The 19,914-nt window shown below is 36.6% G+C and overlaps 1 pseudogene; it reads right to left on the bottom strand.

The window, feature by feature from the left end:
• Positions 1–17,856: 17,856 nt before the first annotated feature.
• LOC114495000 lies at positions 17,857–18,673 on the bottom strand (annotated as a pseudogene).
• Between the last annotated feature and the right edge of the window lie 1,241 nt (positions 18,674–19,914).

Here is a 19,914-nt window from a genome sequence, read left to right as displayed (position 1 = left end):
TAAAAGCCGCAAGAGAAAAGCAGTTAATTACCCACAGGGGAGTTCCCATAAGACTGTCAGCTGATTTCTCAAAAGAAATTTTGCAGGCTAGAAGGGATTGGCAATAAATACTCAGTGATGAAAAACAGGGCCCTACAACCAGGATTTCTCTACCCAGCAAAGCTATCATTTAGAATCAAATGGCAGATAAAGAGCTTCTCAGATAAGAAAAAACTAAAGGAGTTCATCCTCCCCAAACCATTATTATAGGAAATCTTACAGTAACTTATTTAAGAAAAAGAAGATCAAAACAATGCACAATAAAATGGCAATAAATACACACCTATCAACAATTTAATCTAAAAAACTAATCAAACAAGAAGAACAGAGCTAGAATCATGGATACAGTGAGTGTTTTGATGGTTGCCAAATGGGAGGGGCACATGGGAGAAAGGGTGAAGAGGTGAGGTGTTAAGAAGTACAAATAAGTAGTTACAGAATAGCCATGGGACTGTAAAATACAGTATAGGAAATGAAGTAGCCAAAGAACCTATGCATGACCCAGGAACATGAACAATGGTGAGGGGATTATCTGAGGGAGTGCTGGATGCTGGGTTGAGGAGGGGCAAGGGGAAAAATTGGTACAACTGTAATAGCATAATCAATGAAATGTATTTTTAATAAAAGAATGCTGGTAGCACATAGTTACTGAAAAGAAGTGGCAGTAAAACATCTATACGCCTCAAGTCTCATTTTAAATATCTGACTTTATGTATATACTCACACTTATTAATGTGCTTCTATCATTTTTATAGATATAAGACAAAATTAATTTCAAACCAGAGCTGGTAGGAATCTTCCCTAATCAAGGCAACATGGTAGTGTGGTTTCTAAACTTTTGAGCAAAAAAAAAATATTATACAGAACCTCATTTATAAAACAGATAAAATTTCCTTGGGCCATTCAGATCCTTATTTCAGGGGCATGACACATGTCCTTGTTTACGGATGTCCAGGCATCTGGATGTTAGGAGAGAAAGGCTCATTGTCTGAAAGCACGTATCTTTTACGAATAACTCCAGAATTGCAATACCTCTGTCCTACCTTAATTTGTCATCACCTGAATGTTTGGCCCAAATCATCATGCTTCTGATTATTTTTATGTTTAGTATTTAAGAGTAGAATGTATGTATACATATATACATGTATATCAAATAATACTGTTAATAAAATGGAAGACAGTCCTGTTAACAAAAATATTCACTGCCATAGTCTTGTTGTCAGAACGATGTGCTCTATTGTCCTACATGTGAGTGCTTGGATTTTAGTTTTCCCCACTGGAAATTAGAGAAGTTTTTCATCCTTGTTCTTGGAAAATAATACTTTTTGGCCCAAAATTATAGCAGAAAAATGTTGAACCAATCACATTATCAATTGCTCCCAGTGTCTTGGTCCCCAGGTCTGCCCTGGGTAGTATAGTTGTAATCAGTGTTGCAGGTTTGGGGCCCAGAACAACCATTTTGAGAAGGTTTATTTTACTCCCTTCCTGCCTCTAGCATCTGATGACCCTGGCAGTGCCTGACTTATAGTAGAAATTATTAAGTACTTATTAATGAATGACCAAAATAAGTAATGAATGAATATTTCTGTATGTCAGTGGTTCTCATAGTTGAGAGTTCCCATTATCACCCAGAGGGCTTGTTAAACCACAGACTGCTGAGCGCTTAGCCCCATTTCCAGAGCTTTTAATTCAGTGCATCTGGTGTGCGGTTAAAGAATTTGCATTTCTTTAAAAAAAAGATTTTATTTAGTTATTTTTAGAGAGAGGGGAGGGAGGGAGAAAGAGAGAGAAACACTGTGTGAGAGGTGTGGGAGGAACATCAAATGGTTGCCTCTTGCAGGCCCCCTACTAGGGACCTGACCAGCAACCCAGGCATGTGCCCTGACCAGGAATAGAGCCAGTGACCTTTCAGTTTGCAGGCCGATGCTCAGTCCACTGAGCCACACCAGCCAGGGTAAAAATTTGCATTTTTAACAAACTCAAAAGCTATAGCTTATGCTGCTAGTCCAAGAGCACAGTTTGAGAGCCTCTGCTCTATGCAATGCTAACTGGCTTGTGGAAGGGTTAGTTCTTTATCTTTTTATCACGCTCAAGTCAACTGAGCTAAAGGCTCATTGTAGGTAGTAGGTAGCCTTCTCCCAGGTGTGACATTCGGTTGACCAACAGAATATTGAATTAAGTGCAGAAGCGGAACAAATATAGGTTGGCATGAACAGAAGGAAAGAGTAAGACACAATTTCTTATAATGAGTCTCAGTGGTGATCTGCTGAATAAAGACCTGAGAAGAACATCAACAAGCATTGATTGAGTGCCAGGATGTTCCACCAGTCTCAATAAACAGGCTCAACTTGTCCCACTACAAATGTCACACATTTGTACTCTTCACATGTGTGAAGCACTTGTGCCCACTGCTACTTCTTCAAATGTGAGGAATAGTATGTTAGTGCATACAAACTGACATGTCAAACAAATCCTATTTGATAACAAGTTTTCAAAAGGAAGTTTGAGAACACCTGTTGAAATTAATCAGAACACCTGGCCCATGCCCCATAAATTCACTGGATACTACAGACAAGTGGAGATGACAGAATTAAGTCCTAGCTACTTCATGTGAGGAATATTTTATGATGTAGTGAGCCTAATTGTCAATAATAGTATGACCTGATATTACTTCAGAAATAACAGCTAGTAATGCAAGTGAAGTTTGGCTGTAAGTTTTAAGTCATTTTCTTCTTCTTTTTGTATGGAAGAAAATTCTATTTTTATTTTTGGTGCCCCTTAGATACTACAATCATGTAATAATTATCTTCAAAAAATGGTAGAAACATGTTTAACTCACATCAGACAAGGATAATGAAGATTTCATTCCTGGTCAGAGTAAAAACCAGCCCATCCTTGTATTAAGAAGTTGTTGGACTGTGCAACTATAATTTTTGCCAGCTTTGTATTTGTCTAACTTTTCTTCTTCTTTTGTTTATAAAATACAGGATTTTATATTTGGTCACTCAAAGTTTAACTAACAGGAGCAAGTAGAAAGCTTTCTTAATAATGGTTAGACTTTGGAATCTACCCCAGAAGAACATTCTCATCTACAAAATGGATATTTCAGTATATACTCAGCATGGCTGGCTATACTTTAGAATCAACTGGGAAATATATATTTTTAAATTTAAATCTTAGGTTCTCATTCCCAGACCTTCTGAATTAACATCTGTAACAAGAGCAAGTCTTAGGTTCTGGAGTTTCTTTAAAGGGCCAAGTGGGTAATTCACTGCCCTGGACCACCCCTACTGACCAATTTCTCCCCCCTTCATGTGACAAATCATTTACTATGTCTGTAAGATTGTGCTAAACCTATAAAACTCACAGTTGTTGAATGTGAGTTGCTTTCATTTTTATCTTTTCTCTCTAGCATTTGTAAAGGGAGTGATAAAAATCTTAGAGAGAGTAGAGACTTCAGAAGCTCATTCTGGAAGTGATAATTGAGCTGTGTCATAAGAGATGGATAGTTTTTATAAAGAAGAGATTAAGAAAAAGAGGATACTTTTTTAAAAAGCTAAAGAACAAGAACTGAACTAAGAAATCTATATGATTGCCAACAAAAGGTTCCTCTGCCCTGGCCGAGTGGTTCAGTCGGTGAGTAGCCCCATGCACCAAAAGGCTGCAGGCTCGATGTCAGGTCAAGGCAAATACCTAGGTTGCAGGTTTGATCCCAGATCAGAGCACATATGGAAGGCAACTGGTCGATGTTTGTCTCTATCTCCCCTCTCTTCTCTCTAAATCTATTTTAAAAACAACAACATACTCTCGGGTGAATATTTAAAAAAGCATCCCCTGTTAATACCAAAATGAAATCAAAGAGTATAAATCTGAGAGAAGCCCTTTGAATTTGGTAAGACAATGGGAGGGAACATAATTATAAGGTGAGTCACATTACTTCCTAGAACTCATCAAACTGTTACCAGAATTCAGAAAAGGGTAGGAAGCACACAATTAGCAGGATTTTGGATCCACAGTTGCACTATCAGTGGCCAGAGAGATAGGCGGGTGCCTCTGTTGGCTGTGTTTATTAAAGGATAAACGCAGAGGATCATGACCAAGTGTTCAAGCTGTTGTCACATTCCACTGAACAGAACAGCAAATGGATTAATTTGTTCAATAAATATTTATTTAGCACATTGCTATATGCCAGGAACCAGAGATAAAGCAATGAAAAAGAAATAGAATCACAACGGTCCCAGTGTGGAAAGGACTGTTGAGATAATACAGTCCATGGCAGGGCTTATCAGCCCTTAAGGTGTACCTACAAAACACCGGTAACCTCGTTAAAATGCAGATCCTGTTTCAGCAGTTTTGGAGCTGAGTCAAGAATTCCACATTTCTAGCATGCTCCCAGGTAGTGCCTCTGCTGGGAGGCAGATCGTATTTTGAGCAGCAAGGACAAAGAGATCCAACAAACTGATGTGTGGATTTGCATCGCCTGAATTACTTTCACATAGGCAGATTTGGGGGCCCCATTGCTATCGATTTGGATTCAGAAACTGTCTTCTCAACTCCATGGGTAATTCTAAGGCTTACTCGGGTCTGGGAATTACTGCTTTTACCTGACCATCCCACTTCCCCGTGGAGAAGATTAGGTTTCAGCAAATAAAGAGGTTTAATCATTAGTGAACACCTGAACCAAGATTCAGGTCTGCTGATTACTGCTGGGATTACTGAGGGTGTCTAAAAATGCTGTCACCTTCCCCACATTCATTTCTGAAGAAAATGTAGAACAAGACATAGAATAATCACCTCAATTACAGATAAAGGCTAAGTTAGATAATATAGCATACTTAAAGCAACTGGTGGACCTCTGCATTTAACCCAGACTCAGGCAAGCTCACACAGCCAATTGTGAGTACGGAGAAACAGGACCAGAGCCAAACTCCAGGAGGGATGGGCAGGCACCCTGGAGGACAGTGGAGAATGCATGCTCTCTGTGAGCAGTTAGTTCCCCAAAGTAAAAAGGCAGAAAGTACACTAAGCATTCCTAGGTTTTCTTTCAAAATTAACCAAATGAGATTTTGCTGCTCCTGGAGAGGCATAAGTGAAGGGGAAGAGAAGCCTGAAGAATCCCATCTGAACCTGGAAGGATCAGATATGGGGAAGAACCATTCTTAGCAGCATCGGCGAGTCTTGTTCTCTTTCTACGACCACATGGCACAGCTACCTACAACAGGCCAGGCGCTGAAATCAAGAATGATGACAAAGTGAGGTGAGACTTGTGAATTTTGCAAACTAGTTATGATTTACAGCAGTGTTTTTTCCAACATTATTCTGCACATAAATTACCTGGAGATCTTCGTAGGATGCAGATTCTGATTCAGTAGGTCTGGGATGGGCTTGAGACTCCAGATTGCTAAAAAGCTTCCAGGGGAGACCTGGCCAGGTAGCTCAGTTGGTTGGAGCACCATCTTGTACACCAAAAGTTTGGGTTTGATTCCCAGTCAGGGCATACAGGGGAGGCAACCAATGGCTGTTTCTCTCTCATATGTCTGTTTTCTGTCTCTCTCTTTCTCTCCCCTTTTCCTCTCTGTCTAAAATCAATTGAAAAAATATATCCTCAAGTGAGGATTTAAAACTTTTTAAAAAGTCTTCCAAGGGATGCTGATAAATACACTTGTTTTTTGAGTAGTAATGGAAGAAAATTCTGTCTCACTCAATTCTGTCTCTGCTTCAGATTCAAAAAGCAAGAATATTAGTAGATTATTCTTATTTTTTGTTTTAATGTGGACTGGCTATTTAAAGTGCACTGCTACCAGTATATGATATTTAGAGGCAAAGAACCTTATTGATGATAAGTAAAGGGGAACATTTGCTAGCCCAAACTCACACTAGTAGTTGATGTGAAAATCTGGAATAAAATCACTTCTTTCTGACTCTAAAACCAGTGTATTTTTCATTTAGCTGTGTCATTTGCAGACATACTGTGACCTTTGTTCCCCCATATACTCCATGATGTTGACTGATCAGATTATCTCTCTTTATTGCACTGAGATGTCTGTGGAATGGTGATGTCATTCTAAACACCTCTCAAATATTACTGTCACTCAATTTAGAACAATATCTCCTTATTACTCTACAGGTCAAGTTTCCAGTTTCTTTCTTAGCATAATACCCTTTAGGTCCATCCAAACTGTCTCAGATGGTAAGATTTCACTCATTTTTATGGCCAAGTAGTAATCAACCATATATATGTACCACTAGTTTTTTATCCACTCATCTCTTAATGGGTACTTGGGTTGCTTCTATATATCTTGGCTATTGTAAGTAATATTGCAATGAACATAGGATTGCATATATTCTTTCAAATTAGTGTTTTGGGTATGTTTACACACACACACACACACACACACACACACACAAAGTGGAATCACTGGGTTGTAAGGCAGTTCCATTTGGACCTTCCATAGTGTTTTCCTCACCAGCCCTCATTGTTTGTTGATTTATTGATGATAGCCATTTTGACAAGTGCAAGGTGATATCTCATTGTGATTTTAATTTGCATTTCTCTGATAATTAGTGACATTCAGTATCCTATACCTACTAGCCATCTGTAGGTCCTCTTTGGAGAAATGACTATTCAGGTCCTCTGTCCATTTTTAATTAGACTTTTTTTGTTGTTGTAGTTGAGTGACTGATAATTCTTAAGAATGTACTTTTTACTCTAAGAATGTTTAACTTTTCTTTCTCCTTTGGAACATTTCTGGGAGTTTGCCTAGCTGTGTTGCAAGTTTGCAAACTCCAAGACCCTTGAATAAACCTTTATTATTGATTTCTGACCCAAATCTCCAGACCCATTGACTTCATTTGAGAAATCTAATGTCTGATAAATTACTAGCAGAAATCAATGCCCACTAGCCAAAGACCTCTAGGAACTCCTACCCCTGGAAGTCAACCACATTGCTTTAATCACCACGCATTGCATTAATGGAGAATACACACTGTGGTGGTCTTTGGCTGGTGGGCTTTAGCACTGACATGTGGCATAGTTCTTAGACCACAGTTAACTGCATGCCAGTAGGCCTGTAAAGGTCATCCTTTATCAATAATTGGAACTTTTGGGGTGGCAGCAGTTTTTCCTAGAGGCCTTTAAAACCAAATAAGCAAGGACTTATCTAATCTGTTTCTATATAGATAACCATACATTAAAATTTGTCTCTCTGAAAAAAAGGACAGGAAACTTAAGGGAAAGGTACATGAAGTATTCACTTGACTTCTGTTATAATCAGATTCCAAACACCCTGTACATAGATAGAGAACAGCTTGCTCAAATATGTGTACCATGGAACTATTGATTACGTTTAAATATTCCGTATCTCCTATTGTTGAAGTGTTAACTCTATACTAAATGCCCATAGACTAAAGGAATTTCCTGTATTATTTTTCAGAAGTTAATGAGCAGGAAACCCAATTGCAATATTAAGAAATTCAATCAAGACTAATTCAATGAAAAAGGTATTTATTTATATAACATTATAAAGATATAATTTGCTTCTATGAATTTGCTTCAAATTCTTTGAAGTTTGAAAGCAGCTTCATAGAATTTTAACTAAAGGTTAAGATTTTGGAATAACAGGCTTCAGCTATCACTGAGCTCATGTCTCACTTAAAGTTTAGGTTACATTTCAAATTTATGATTTATAATATGTAAGGTGTTGGTTAAAGACAAGTGATTATTAACTGTACCTCATCTATGTAAAGGGTACTTCCCTATTACTATTTCATGTGTCTAAATTCAATTTTTGTAGAAAATGAACATTTTCAGGACATGTTATCAAAGGCAAATGGCTGCAGGTCTATTTCTGGCTGATACTGTCAGCTGTTTCTCAGCTTGTTAAAGGTCAGGTTTTCAAATATTCACCATTCTAAATTGAAATGAGTAACTGATTTTTTTGCATAGACTTAGTAAATGGTCTTGCTTTCAGAGTCTAAGTTCCTTAAATTTTACTATTCTCATAAACATCTTTATATTCCTAAATGCCCCAGTATCCTTTTGAAAAAACCATGAATATTGTGGTAGGTAATAGAGGGAGTCAGGTGGAAAAAAGAAATATTGTCTTGAGGCAAATCTCCAATCCATCAGATATCAACCGAAGTACAGAGCCTTTGACCTTACAGCCCACTGCCACATAACCCCATCTTACCACTGTGGTAATCTAGAACTTCTTTCCCAAAAGACCCTACTCTTCTGTGAAACTTGACTTCATATAGCACTTTGGTCATGCCTTTGTTGCCAATTCTTCACACATTTCCTAAGATCATTTATTTTCCAGGTATGAGTTTATCTTTTCTTCTCCATTATGCATTCTTTATTGGATTATCTCTCATTTCAGCAAAGACATTATTATTTATAATATCAGAACAAAAAAACAAAATAAATATCAATAATGAAAACTGATTGTATTAAGATATATTTGCATGATGAAACATTATGGTGCCATGAAATCATATTTTTTTTCTTTAAATTTTCATGCTTTATCACTTTTTTGTTTTTTCTTTAACTTTTTGCTTTGAAATAATATTAGACTTATTTTAAAAAGCTGCAAGAAAATTACATGGAGTTTCTCTCTTTTTTAAAGGTTATTTATTTATTCTTAGAGAGGGGAAGGGAGGGAGAGAGGGAAAAGATACATCAATGTGTGGTTGCCTCTCCTGTGCCCCCCACAGGAGACCTGGCCTACAACCCGAGCCTATGCCCTAGATGGGGAAATGAACCAGAGACCCTTTGGGCCACTGGTCAGTAACACTCCACTGATCCAAACCAGCCAGGGTAGTTTCTCTGTGTATATACTCCTCACTCATCTTCTCCAGTGTTAACATTTTATATAACTGTAATACCATTATCTAAAAGAGGGAGTTAACATTTATATGATACTACTAACAAATCTATAGACAATGTTTGAATTTCACCAGCTGTCCTGCTAATGTCCTTTTTCTGGTCTAGGATCTAATTCAGAGTCCTACATTGCAGTTAGTTGTCATGGCTTCTTAGTCCCCTCCAATTTAGGACAGTACCTCAGGAGTTCTTTGTTTTTCATGAACTTGACATTTTACAAAATATTAGCCAGTGGTATTGTAGAATGTCCCTTAATTTGGGTCTCTCTGATGCTTTCTCACAATTAGATTAGTGGGGGTATGCATTTGGAAATAGAGAACATAACTCTTTCCTATTACTAGAGATTAACAAATAATATTTTATAGGAATTTAATGACAAAGAAAAAATATTAAGACTATAATTTTAAATAAATTAGGGACATTTAAAACTCTATGTCATATGTTCATAAATATGGAAAAACATATATAGGAAAAATGCAAGTTGTAAAAAGTGAACAATAGATATCTCTACATTAAAAGATAATTCTGTTTAGTTTCTTTAGAAAATATTTGTATGCATTTCCCAAATTCTATCTAATAAACACATTGTTTTCATAATAAGAACTAGAGAAACATCCTTGACTGGAGTGCTGCCTTTTCTGTAATATTTCCTAATCCCTATGGCTAGAGCTTCTCTCCTCTACTTCTTTGCATCTCATGTATGGTCTGTACTATATATTTCCAGTACTACAGTTATTTGTGTTTCTCTGTCCTAGAATATTATCTCTTTGAGGGCAGACAACATTGCTCATTCAATGTTAGATTGTCTAGAGCATGTTACCAAGTACCTATACATAGAATGCATCAAGAAGTATTCATTGACTAAATTATTTACTTATGTAATTTCCATTCGGAATATCTCTTCTGGTATCCCACCACTTTAAGCAAAACAACTGTGTGTTGGTGTTGGTGGTGTAGTGGTGAGCATAGCTGCCTTAATGAAAAACAACTATAAAAGTTCCCATTTCATCATCACATATGTACATCTAATATGCTCATTTTTCTATAAGTCAGTGAAAGTTTCAAAGGGATAAAAATACAAACACAAACACCCATCAATTAACTGTTTCCTCCTGCTATCTGAGAATACAGGCTAAACTAAAGAAATGTGTGACTGTTAGCTTGAGTAGAAAGGATTAAGTCACCATCAACTTCTCTAATTCTTCGCAGCATCCTCTCTGCCAACTAATTTTATTCTATCTCGACACAGTCTAGACTGTGGAGCTTAGGCCTGGACCAGATTTAAAATGTATAATTTTATCATTAAATACATTTTTAAATTAGATTTCAATGTAATAGCAACCCAAATCACCTGGGATTTTACCTATCAAAGAAACTTAAACCTCAATTTTAAAAATTACCAAAAACTTACAGAAAAACACCATTCAGTTATATTGAAAACCTTAGCCCTTCATATTAGGTTTTTAAAAAATAAACCTACTGACCAAACTTTAGGCATTTGTGTCATTGGACCAGAGAGTAATGGAAACTGGACTTAAGACATTACCTACTGAGTAACTACTACTTCTGCATATTAATAACTCCACATAAAGAATCATATTTAATTCATATAAAATCCATGCAAAGTTGGGCTTGTACCCATTTACAGATAAGGAAACTAAGGCTCGTGCAAATTAAAATGTAATCTTAAAATGCAAAACTGTGTATTTACTATATTCATAATTAAACATAAAGATACACAGATGGTAAATAGATGGCAGATGATAGATAGCTAGCTAAATGATAGATAGGTGTATAGAGAAAAAGACTAGATGAAAAGTCCTCAGAATAGAGGTTGAGGGTTGGTTAGTGAGGATGTGGAGAAAAGGACCCCTTATTCACTGTTGGTAGGACTAAAAATTGCCCTAGCCATTATGGAAAACAGTATGAAGATTTCCCAAAAAACTAAAAATGGATTGACCATATGACTCAGCAATCTCACTTTTGGACATGTATCCAAACAAATCAAAAACACAAATATGAAAAGATGTATCAGTATGGTAATTTTGTGATGTGATGGAGATGCTAGCTAATGCTAGTGTAATCATTTTGTAATGTATAAATGTATCAAATCAACACATTATACACCTTAACCTTACATATTGTAACTTAATTATATCTATGTAAATCTAGAAAACAAATGTGCCTGCCTCTAAAGCCAAAGTTCTTATTTTTCTATAATACAGTTTCTAAATAATGCCATATATCCTTCTAAGTATGTGTTATGTGCAAAATGCTAACATTAACATTCATTTACTTCTTTAGGAATTATGATGGATGATAGTGCTGTGGTTGCCAATTCAATGCCATATGGCCAGGCAGGGAAGTGAGTCAAGTGGGCCTCAATGCAAGGCAGCAGGGAGTGGTGGAGGTGGTTGACAATTGGAAAGCATGTGCCTGGTCCTGAGGGGGAATCCTCTGTGTAGTCTTGGCCTATATTGCAACGTCTGGAATCATGGACTCAAATTGCCGCACCTTCTGACTTTTCAACAGAAGCCAGAATTGAGATCCTTATAGTAAATTTTATCATATGGTAAACTGACAAATCCTTATTTGTCAATTTTGAAAGCTAATTTATAATATTTTAAAGGACTACATAAATCAAAATTGTGTTTGTTGGTTGCAGCTGTAAATAATATGTAAAAAATGCCTTGATCTCAATCATTATAAAATTCAATTTTTTATATGAAAAGATTACTAAGCTTAGTTGTCAAGCCCCTATTAATTTAGCATGGTATATTTTATTTCAATCATAAAGAAGCCTAGATGACTGGAATTTCTTGTTCTGAAATGTTTGATAAGATTGACTTTATCTCCTTGTCAGTGGATTGTGTAATACCAAGATTACTCATAAAATCCAACCAGTCATGGTTGTCCTTGGCTTTGTTGTTCTTTCTTCTCAGTTTATGAACATTAAAAGTTATTTAATTGTACTACTCACATTAGCTCTGTTCTACACTGTTTCTACTACACAAAGGATCAGTCTTTTCCCCACTTCCCACCCAGACATCCCAACTCACTGCTCTTGTACACAAACATGAACTCCAAATACTAAACACAAACTATTAATTTGAAGGTTAAAGAGACAAATGAGAGATTTATAGAGTAACAATACAAACTATTTGAGGTATTTGGTATTCTTGGTTTTAAAAGGCTTTGGCCACTTACTGCTGGACATTTTTCCCTGATGGCTTTATCCTGAGCGATTCTGCTGGTCCAGCTACATCACCAGACCTGGCCATCTCTTCTTGCCTTCTCTGTTTATCATCTCTCTGTTTTCCCGCTTTCTCTAAAAACCAGCAACTAATGTAATGCCATGCATTAAATAATGTTCCTTAACTTCCTTTTTATTTGAGCAAGGGGGTTGACCATGCTCTCAGGCTCTGTCTTATAAGGCTTAACAAGGTATATTCCTAAATAAAGGGAGGGCTCTCTCTAATCAGGAATTCTGGTGCCAAGGATAAAATCGTCTCCTTCCTTCCACCTGTGAAAGTTTAAGAAATGCATTTCACTAGGTCTTTTTGACTGTTTTGTTTTTAGATTTTTTCAAATATATTTTATTTTTACATATTAATCTATTGAAAAGCAAAGCCAAGATTCCCAAGATCATTAAAAAGAAACTAATACTTTTTCCTCATATTAGATTTATTTTTAAAAATTATTTTTTTTATTTTGGAATAACTTTAATTAAGGGAAAATTTGCATAGATATTTAAGTTCATGTATACCCTTTGACCACCTTCCCCTAATGTTAACATGTTACTTATAAAAACTTAGAAAGTAACATTGTTCCAATACTATTAACTAAAATAAAACTTTAACTTTGAGTTTTTTCACTAATGTCTTTTATATGTTCTAGGATCCAGTTCAAGATACTACACATCTTTTAGAGAGTTATTTTTAGGAAAGCAGCTGATTTGTATCTATCTCAGCATAACCTTCATAAAATGAAGTTCACCATTATTCTGCTTTATGACTGAAATGACCGCCACCATCATTCATGGGTAGCATTTGTGGTAATAGTGTGTGTACCTACCTTGAAATAATGACCCTCCCTTCTTCCAGGTGCAATGATTCTGGACAGGCAACATTGCCCTCCTTCCGAGCAAAGCATTTCTCTGAGCCACACACCAGCTTAGAAAGATAGCAGCTTTGCAGGAAAGGATTTTGAATTACATAGCATAGTGTAGAAGATAAACGATATATGTGACATCATTCTAGATGGAAGCCATAATAACTTGACTAAAAAAAAAAAAACCCCACACATTTTCTGTTAGTGAAGTAGGCCAGTCAGAGATACACAAGTGTCATATGATTTCATTTATATGTGGAATCTAATAAGCAAAATAACCTAACAAAATAGAAACAGACTCATAGAGACAGAGTACAGATTATAATATATTCTAATTTAATAAAATCCTGACTATTTCTCAGCTTAATCCATATTGAACTAACTCATTCCTTTTAACAGATGCATAATGTTCTATAAAACAACCATCCCAGAATTTGATCCACCATTGACAGACATTTATGTTGTTTCCAGAATTTTGTTATTATACAATAGATCAAATTTTGACCGAAAGACATGGAAACAGAGTCAAAGAGGACTTCTGGCCAACATGGAGGCATAAGTAGAAATGCTTAGCTTCCTCACACCACCAAAAGAAGGATAACAACCAATTTAAAAACAAAAAACAAGTAGAATTGCCAGAAAAATCAAACTTCATGGGAGTCTGACAACCAAGGAGTTAAAGAAGAAACATTCATCCAGGCTGGTAGGAAGGGAAGAGATGGGAAGCTGGGGCAGAGAGGACACAAGTCAAGGCAGCAGACCAGGCCAGTGAGGTGGCAGCTGGTGGACCAGGTGGTCCCACATTCAAGTGCAGAGGAGAACGAGACAGACGGCACAAACCCAGGGTTCCAGTGCAGGAAACTAAAGCCTCAAAACCTCTGGCTGTAAAAACCCGCAGAGGTTGCCACAATGGGAAAAACTCCCAGTCTCACACAAGAGTTCATTGGAAAGCGAGGCTAGGACTGAGCCAGTGAGCACATTGTTCCCTCTCTGACCTCTCCCCTCCCCACAGACAGTGCCACAATGAAGCAAAGTGGGTTGCCCTGCCCTGGAAAATACCTAAGGCTTTGCCCCTTACAATGTAACAGGTGTGCCAAGACAAAGAAATATGGCCCAAATGAAAGAGCAGATCAAAACTTTAGAAAAGAACTAAGGGATGAGGAGATAGACAACCTATCAGATGCAGAGTTCAGAACACTATAATCAGGGTGCTCACAGAAATGATTGAGTTCAGTCACAAAATGAAGGAAGAAATGAAGTCTATACAAAGTAAAATAAAGGAAACTATACAGGGAACCAAGAATGATATGAAGGAAACTGGGATTCAAACCAACAATTTGGAACAAAAGGAATAAATAAGCATCCAACTGGAACAGAATGAAGAAATAAGAATTCAAAAAAAAAATGAGGAGAGGCTGAGGAACCTCTGGGACAACTTTAAATGTTCCAACATATGAATGATAGGGGTGCCAGAAGGAGAAGACGAAGAGCAAGAAACTTAAAACCTATTTGAAAAAAATAATGAAGGAAAATTTTCCCAATCTGGTAAAGAAACTAGATATGCAAAGCCAGGACATTCAGAGAGTCCCTAAGAAGTTGGAACCAAGAAGGAATACACCAAGACACATCATCACTGAGTTACCCAAGGTTAAAGATAAGGAGAGAATCTTGAAAGCAGCAAGAGAAAAGGGGAGAGTTACCTACAAAAGAGTTCCTATAACACTATCAGTTGATTTCTCAAAGGAAACCTTGCAGGCAAGAATGGGCTGAAAAGAAATATTCAAAGTCATGAAAGGCAAGGACCTCCATCCAAGATTAATCTATCCAGCAAAGCTATCATTTAGAATGGAAGGGCAGATAAAGTGCTTCCCAGATAAGGTAAGGTTAAATGAGTTCATCATCACCAAGTCCTTATTATATAAAACGTTAAAGGGACTTATCTAAGAAAAAGAAGATCAAAAACTATGAATAGTAGCCCTGCCTGGTGTGAATCAGTGGATTGAGTGCTGGCCCAGGAACCAAAGGATCACCAGTTCAATCCCCAGTCAGGGCACATGCCTGGATTGTGGGCCAAGTCCCCAGTAGGGTGTGCTCAAGATGCAACTGCTCATTGATGTTTCTCTCCCTCTTTTTCTCCCTCCCTTTCCCTCTCTAAAAATAAAAATAAATAAAATCTTAAAAAACCTAAATTTTAAACTTGAGGTGGTGAACACATAATATAATATAAAGATGATGTATTATAGACTTGTATGCCTAAAACTTATATAATTTTAGTAACCAATGTCATCCCAATAAATTCAATAAAAAACACATTTTAAGATTTCGTCTTATGTTTTCTGACTACTGGTATTTAGCATATTGCCTAGAAAATACATATTATTAGAGCAATATATCATCCTAAACCATTTATATTATGTTTGGTGTCCTTAACAGGTAACCAGAATTTTTCAGAAAACCAAGCAAAACCAAACAAAAAGTTCCTTCCAAAGCCTTGAAAACTAACCAAAGACAAAAGCTAGTTTTGTTATTAGAAACATTTGGAAAGCATTTGGTTAAAACAAAGGCCTAATCAAAGATTTAATACACTAATGTGCACCATGTGTCTGAAAAAGAAATATGACTTTCAGTGTTTCCCAAGCTTAAATGTACCAGAGAATCATTTTTTAAAAAACATATTAACTTCTCAAAGAGAATAAAACTTTAGAAGTGTTGGGTAGTGTATGTTCTTATTGACTCCAAACTGGATAGGAATTTAGACATTTTAGTTATTTATTTATTCATTCATTTATTTATTTATAATTTTATTTTTACTGTTTATGCTGTTTAAGGTGTTCTCACTTTTTCTCCCTTTCCCCCTCTTCACCCAGATTCCCCCCATGCCAATTCTCACAGAAGTCTTTTCATTCAAACATTCTCTCTCACAGTCATCCTCACAGACGAGTCACCAGTTCCTACTTCCAAAGACATGTGTAGTATGCCTTCCCCTTCTAGAAAGCACTAGTTAGAAGAAAGAACCCTTTTATTCTATGCCTGAAGTTGCCTACTACTAATGTTCCTGAATCAGTCCAAAGTTACTTCTCCAAGGTATCACAGGACATTCAGTCGGATAGTACTTCACGAGGCAAGCTGAAGCTTGATTTGAGGTTCGAATTTCTGAATCACCAGCTTATGTCAAGGACATTGTTTATAATCTCTTCCTGGGCTTCTAGCAAAATCTCTAGTGGTACTGAATATGGCCTTAGTCACACTCTTGCTTTTTCAGATGACTTTTTCCAGAGGGTGGAGCAATGAGGTAAGGAGGACGCCCTAGCGTGAGAATGTAGGCAGGTAGAGCCGGTTTGACAGCAGTCTTACTCATTCTGAGTTGTGGAAAGGAAATTCCTGCCCTGCCCATGACTGAGGGAATCACAGATTTAAGAAGATGGTTTAGAAAAGCTACATTGTCTTTGCAAAAAGTCCTCTGTTATTCACAAAGAGTAAACCCATAGCAAATGCTGAGGCTCTGTATCGTGAAAACAAGCATCTCTGTCAGAAGATCCTATCAGGAGATCTAAGAACTGTGATGACCAGCATTTTGAGAACTCCTTTAAACAAAAAAAAGATAATGCCCTTACTTGCCACAGACTTTGAATGACCTCTGAGGTTGAAATACATGCATAACACATACATATATGTTTGTGTGTCTATATATACGTATTTTGCTTTGTAAACAGTAGAGATTTATACAAATATAAAGTTATGTACCTTCAAAGCTCTCATTCAAATAAAGACACTTATTCAATCAAACATTTTTTAAACATTTTAACAACTTATACATTCACAAAGTAGTCTTTTGATTAAGATCCCAACAATGATTATAGTCTGCCTACTACAGAATTTATAGACATCTATAACAGTTTGTAGATTGTTACATGTATTGCTTTTTCATGAAATGCAATTAATGCATGATATAGAAATCCCCATTACAGCAAGAAAAACATATTGATTATGCCAAGTGTATAAATGATTATTCTCACTATGACATAAGAATAATAATATTTTCATGGTAAAAGACAGAATTTACAAGGCCAAGGGTCCCTGAAGCTCTTCCAGGAAGTTTCAAAGTAAAACCTGGCTATCCTTTCCAAAAATTAAATGCAACAGCAGAAATCTCTATTTATCCCTTATGCAAAAATTATGAAAATCCATTTTTATTAATTGTGCCTTAAGTACATGACTGGTTACAAATAAAAATAAAAATTTTAGAAACTAGATTATGTCACTGACCCAAACTTGGTTTTTACCTGACTGTGAATGCCTAGGATAATAAGTTTCATCATGAAGTACACATTACATCACAAAATTAACAATCACTTATAACTTATACATTAAAAAAAGTGCTCTGTCTAATCAGGGGAGCAAAACTTCTTTCTGAAAATAATCTACAGAAATAATACATAGGCACATAGAGTTTTGAGATAGATGAAGAACATTTTTCTACATTTTATGGATCAAAATGTAAAGACCATTACATATGTACACAAACACAGGCCCATTCATTAATTTGGGGTATGTGGATATTGCATGACTGTGCATACACATATATATATACCATGAGCCAAATTTTGATAATGTTTCTAGCAACATCACACTTTGAAGTCCCAAATGCCAGAGAGAAAATAAAACTTAATATGAAAACCACTTTTCCTTTTTTTAAAGTAAATTTTCAAATGGAAAAACAAACCAAACAGTCCTCTCTGCAACATGCACCAATTTCTCAAAGGCTCAGAGTCAAGAACCTCTTCAGTTGTTCCCCGACAGACCAGAGAGGCTTTCTGTCCCTCTCTTCAGGAAGTCTGATCATCCTCAGTGTTTTGTCTTAAAAACTGCTTTCCAAGATAAGATATGGTCCTGCTTGTTAAGTTCATTCTGCTGCCCTCTCTGCACCTGCTGCAGCCCTGTAGATGGGCAATTTGTAATGCTGCCCGCATGGAGACTGCTGCCCACCACTGCACTCTGAAGGAGAAGAGAGCGCTGTGTACAAACATCACCCACAGTGATGCACAGGCAACAAGTCCTAACCAAAATATTCTGGATCTGGCCTCTAAAGCAGCTTTATTTTCATGAAGGGATACCTTCCAGGACTCAAACACTCAATGGATTTTTCCATTTTTTTCAGTATGATTTCACCAGTACAGGCCAACCATTTATTTACTGGTGACACTATGGACTACCCCCAGTCATGTGACAATAACAAAATCACTGTCACCCTATAAGCAATACAGCTGCTGTCAAACAATTCACAGAGAAGCCCAATTACAATGGCACTGCCTTTTCCTTATAAATTATTTTAATCATGTAGTAAGATATTTGTGTGTTTTTTTCTGTATTTTTGCTTTTTTAATTTAATTTTTCTCTTTATCAAAGTAAAGTTTCAATGACCATAAGGCTCTATTACAGTGTTGGAAAGACCAAATATAATTCTATGCAAATATTAAAAAGAGAGAATGAATGAAAAACTGATGCCACTGGGTGTCTGATTTTGGAACTTTTGGGTCCATTAGCCTCTTCCTCTTCTGTAGCAAACCGTGCAGCCACGTCAGGGTCATCGTTGCTGCCTTCTGCAGCATGGTGGCCCTGTGCCAGCTCTGGAATGCAGGGCATAGCAAACATGAATTTACAGTAGTTTGTGTGGAATATAATACAGTAATTAATAAAGAATAATATAAAAACAAACTCTGTTTTGCATACTCACAACTATAAACCTACTTTTGCCAAACCATGGTGTGTGTGTGTGTGTGTGTGTGTGTGTGTATTTAATGGCACACTTTGATAATACTTCAAAAATATACTAGTAATATTCTAATATAATTAAATATACAAAGAATTCTCTTTGAAAGTTAGAATAGTCTTATTCAATGTTAATATTACTTTGTACAATAACATAAAGTTATACATTAGAAAAAAGTGCATGTGTACAGATATACGTGTCATATAAGCAGATGTGGTTTATAGTATTACTTTTTTCATAACCTTAACATTTTAAAAACATTTATAAATGTGTAAGAAAGAGAAGATCTGGAACTACACTATCTTCATTGTTTTTAAATCTTCACCTATTTGCTCCTTAGTCTGTAGCAATGTGATCTGCATCCTCAGCACTTCACTAAATCCATTTCTCCAAAACATCAATGGAATTTGTTCCTGCGATGTTAGGAAGTTACTATTGGACTGTGTGATGCTGGGTGCAGGGAGCATAAGAACAAGTAAGAGACAGAACAGGAAAGAGGAGGAGGTCCTTACCATCCTTCCCGATCAATTCTCTTGACACCAAGGCAGACAGGAGCACCTTTCTCAACCTACCACATTCTCATGCTCTTCTCCCTCTAACCTACTTAGGCTCTCTGTTGTTCTTCTGTAACATTTTTCACCTCTTCTAAATGTCCTCTGATACTATTGTAACTGTTTCATTTTATACAAATGTTAGTTGGACACAGAGAAGGAGAAACCATGTCGCTGACCTGCCCCCAGCCCACACCTGTAGAAATGGGTGGGTGTCAGTCTCCGGAGTCTCGGCCCAACTAGAGAACCAATGGCTGACCGTCTCACCTGGCTGCTCAGCTCACCTCTACCACCTTTTACTTGTCTCTCAAGGATTCCTTGTCCAACCTCTTTCAATTATTTGTTTCAAACCTTATTGATTCCTAAAATCCTGTACCATGTATCTAGCCACTTTTACAAAGAAGCTGATTAAACCTTTTAACAAAATAGAAAATATTAACAGTGCTTTCTCTTGGTATCTCTCCTTCCCATTTTTACACCCATCCTTTCTTCTACAAAAGGCAGGGATGGATACACTCCTTTGGCAGGGAGGTAACCCTCTTGTCTTTCTCCACAAACTTCAG

Source organism: Phyllostomus discolor, chromosome 4 (genome assembly GCF_004126475.2).
Source record: "Phyllostomus discolor isolate MPI-MPIP mPhyDis1 chromosome 4, mPhyDis1.pri.v3, whole genome shotgun sequence".
Taxonomy (NCBI): Eukaryota; Metazoa; Chordata; class Mammalia; order Chiroptera; family Phyllostomidae; genus Phyllostomus; species Phyllostomus discolor.
Note: the sequence above shows the minus strand (reverse complement) of the source record. Positions and strands in the feature narration are given on the sequence as shown.